The sequence below is a fragment of the Nicotiana attenuata genome, chromosome 11 (genome assembly GCF_001879085.1).
Source record: "Nicotiana attenuata strain UT chromosome 11, NIATTr2, whole genome shotgun sequence".
Classification (NCBI taxonomy): Eukaryota; Viridiplantae; Streptophyta; class Magnoliopsida; order Solanales; family Solanaceae; genus Nicotiana; species Nicotiana attenuata.
Window position 1 is genome coordinate 31,097,306 of NC_031999.1, and position 4,450 is coordinate 31,101,755.

The 4,450-nt window shown below is 35.4% G+C and overlaps 1 pseudogene across 1 annotated transcript; it reads left to right on the top strand.

The window, feature by feature from the left end:
* Positions 3,429-3,868, top strand: LOC109235019 (annotated as a pseudogene). The gene has a single exon (XR_002069293.1). The product of XR_002069293.1 is annotated as a ubiquitin-conjugating enzyme E2-17 kDa pseudogene (transcript).

Here is a 4,450-nt window from a genome sequence, read left to right on the forward strand (position 1 = left end):
GCGGCGTGTGGTGAAGTAATGAAAGGGGCTTCGGGGGGGGGGGGTCTTTTGGGCTTAATTAGGAAAGGAGGAACGGGAGCCGTTGATCTAAGTGATCAACGGCTCGGATTAAGGGTTAGGTGGGGATCCGGGTATGGGTCGATTTAATTGGGTTGGGGGTCGGGTATGAGTAGGAATTGAGCCGGGGTAATTGGGTTTAAATTTGGGTATAATTGGGCTTCAATTGAAATGAAATCTGGCTAGATTTTAAATAGCCATTTTTTTCCCCATTTATTTTATAAGAAATAGTAAATTAATTTCTAGAAATAAATTAAAAGTGCTAAAATGGTTTATAACGTACAATTATCAATTTAAAAATACTGGATTTAATTTTGTAAATATAAACGCAATTAAATCTTAAAAGGGGATAATATTGAAATTATATGCAATTTAGCTTAAAAAATACCAAATGAATTTGTAAAAATATGAAAAAATTATCTCAACTATATTTTAGTATAAATATGAGAATCCAATAAATAAATCACCAAAAAATAATAATTTTGGTAATTATTATTGGTTTTTTATGAATAAAATAGGGAAATAAATTTTAAAAATCTTTAAAAATTGAGAGAAAAATATAAGATATTTGGACATGCTTATATATGCACACATGTGCTATTTTGAGAGTACTTTGCATAAAAATACACATAGGGAAAAATTGGGTATCAACAGATAGTGGCTGCTCAAAAGATATGACTGGAAGCAAGAACCAGTTCCTTTCACTTGAGGACTTAAAAGGAGGTAATGTCTCCTTTGGAAATTGGAAGAAAGGTGAGATTATTGGGGTTGGAAAGGTAGGTAAGACAGACTCACACTCCATTGATAATTTCTACTTGATAGATGGCTTGAAGTATAGCCTAATCAGTGTGTCACAACTGTGTGACAGAGGTAACCTTGTAGCATTTACCTCTACCAAATGCTTTGTGATTAACCTTACCACTGTCAAGATTGTTTTGCAGGGAAAACGAGTTAACAATATTTATACTGTAAATTTGTCTACTCTTTCAGAAAATGAACTCACTTGCTTAAGTGTGTTGGATAATGATCCCCTCCTGTGGCACAAAAGACTTGGTCATGCAAGTCTGAATCAACTCAACAAATTAGTCTCCAAGGACTTGGTGATAGGGCTACCTAACATCAAGTTCAAGGAAGACAAAGTTTGTGAGGCCTGTGCAAGGGGGAAGCAGGTAAGATCATCCTTTAAAAGCTAGAAAATGGTAAGCACAACCAGGACGTTGGAACTGGTTCATATGGGTCTCCGTGGTCCAATGAGAACATTGAGCAGAGGTGGTAAGAAATATGTGATAGTACTTGTTGATGATTATTCTAGGTTTACCTGGGTACTATTCTTAACATCTAAAGATGAAGCATTTGGCATGTTTATTGCTTTTGTTAAAAAGACTCAGAAACAACTAGGTAATCAACTTGCATCCATTAGGTCTGATCATGGAACTAGGGGTGTGCATTCGATTTATCGATTCGATTTTGACCCTTATCGATAATACTTATCGATTATCGATTTGTATCGTTATCGTTTCAATAAGGTTTCAATTTTTTCGATTTTGATTTATCGATTTTTGGGGCTTATCGATTCGGTTATCGATTACACCAATAAGAAAATTTGCGGGATTCCGCGGAAAGTATATTGCTATGAACACGCCTAACTAATATGGACAAAAAGAAGCTAAAATAAGACGAACATCATTTATAACATAAAAATTGTGTCAACAAGCACATGCAACGAAAGTAAAGTAAGGGATCAAATATATGCCACCAACACTCCAACGGTATAAAAAAAATACATCATCACGGCTAATTCTATTTTTCATTAATTTGAACTTCATTCTCTTGAGCTTTAAATATGGTCATTCCTTAAATGTGGTAGATGAAATAATAGGGTTAGGACTTAGGGTAAAGGAAAGGGTATTAAAGAATAAGGGTAAAAAAAAAATTTAGTATATCTTATCTGTTTATCGATAAACCGATAACCGAAGAGGAAATAATCGATAATTCGATAAGGAAAATTTCGTAATAGGGTTAGGGACTTAGGGTAAAGGAAAGGGTATTAAAGAATAAGGGTAAAAAAAAAATTTTAGTATATCTTATCGGTTTATCGATAAACCGCTAACCGAAGAGGACAAAATCGATAATTCGATAAGGAAAATTTCGAAATCGATAAACCGATAACAAATAATCGATCCGAATTATCGATAAACCGATTCGAATGCACACCCCTATATGGAACTGAATTTGAAAATGCTAAGTTTGCTGAATTTTGTGATGTGCATGGTATATATCATAACTTCTCTGCCCCTAGGACTCCTCAACAAAATAGAGTAGTTGAACATGACTCTTGAAGATATGGCTAGGACTATGCTTCTTTCTAGTAAACTGCCCCACAACTTCTGGGCAGAGGCTGTAAACACTGCATGTTACATCATCAATAGGTGCATTGTCGATGCCCCCTTTTTCCTTAAAGGAGAAATCGGGATTACGATATTTTGGGCCGACAACTCTATTCCTTTTGGGAATTTGGGTTTGAGATTTAGAAGAGTCGCCACCTAATGATTAAGTGCATTAGGAAACCAAAAAATTTAAAAGGAAGAAGAACCAGAGAATGGGTAAGGGCTTGAAATTATCTCAGGTGGAAGGTGTTAGGCACCCCCCAAGATCCACTAGTGTGGTTACTGGCCATGTTATAATTGTGACTTTAAAGCAAATAAGCATACAAGACAACTTCCACATAATGATTACAAGTAGGAATGTATAAAGGTTAAATAAGCATGCTGGAGTCAGAAAATAGGTGGTTTCATAGTTGTTTCAAAGAATGTATAAGTGCATAAAATAAGGATCAAAAAGCGAATGCAAACAATCAGACGAAAGAAGTGAAATGGGCGGAAGTTTTAAAAGAAAACAATGCTGGAAATTGTTGATACCCAATTTTTTCCTATGTATTTTTTATATACAAAATACTTTCAAAATAACATGTATATGCATATATAAGCATGCCCAAGTATTTTGGTACTTTTCCTAATTTTTAAAAGATTTTTTAAATCAATTTATTGTCCACTTTAGCAGTACAAAAATCAGTAATTATTCCCAAAAACTATCAATTTTGGTGAATAATTTATTTTATTCTCATATTTATATCAAAATATAGTTGAGGTAATTTTTTGAATATTTTTTACAATTTTGTTTGGTATTTAAAACACTAAATTGCCTATAATTGTAATTTTAGCCTATTTTAAGATTGATAGTATTTCATAATTATAAAATTGGTTCCAGTATTTTAAAATCAATATTTATATATTATTTACTGGCTCAGTACTTTTAATTTGCTTTTAAAATCATCTTTACTATTTTTTATAAATAAAAAGGGAAAACTGAGGACATGTTCCATTGGCAAGCAACAATCATGGGGCCTACGGATAGCCCTTATGCAGGGGGTGTATTCTTGGTTTCTATTCATTTTCCTCCTGATTATCCGTTCAAGCCACCTAAGGTTGCATTTCGAACTAAGGTTTTCCACCCTAACATCAATAGCAACAGAAGCATTTGTCTGGATATTCTTAAAGAGCAGTGGAGTCCAGCATTGACCATATCTAAGGTCCTGTTGTCCATCTGCTCTCTATTGACAGACCCAAATCCAGACGATCCTCTTGTACCGGAAATTGCTCATATGTACAAGACTGACAGGTCCAAATATGAGGCCACTGCTCGTAGCTGGGCACAGAAATATGCTATGGGATAATAGCGAAAGTGTCACTGGGCATGTCAGAGACTTTTGTAGCTGCACCGTCTTAATTGTGCTTGGGTGAAAGAATAAAATGTGGGTTTTCTCCCGTTGTGTGGTTGTCAAGAGACTGAGATCTTTTAAATTTGTGAATATCTATTTGATGAATGTTAGCAAGGGGGAAGCGTAATGTAACTTGTACTTTGGTTGCCTGTCAAAAAAAAAAAACTGGCTATTTAACATTTAGCCCAATTTCATTTCAATTGTATCCTACTTTACATTTCAATTTTAACCTTAATTGACCCAGGCCTAATTAGACCAACCCAATTTCATTTTTACCCGGCCCCGACCCAATTTGAAAATCCGCCCAGTTCCTGTTATTAATCTAGGCCGTTGATCATTTTGATCAACAGCCATAATTTCCCCTTACCATTTTAACCCCAAACGACCTACCCTAATCCCTCATTTCATTCTGATAGCCGCCTTTGAAATCCTTTCGTCTCTCAAACTCTCTCAACGGCTCGTCGAAACCCTAATCGTCTCCTGCCCTTTCCAACCACCACTCCACCGGAATCCATGACTTTTCAGGCCATGGATGGTCTATACTCACCCCCTCCACCATTAAACCTTGGATGTTCGAGGTTTCAAAGTCTGACTCCGATGGTTCTCTTTCAGATC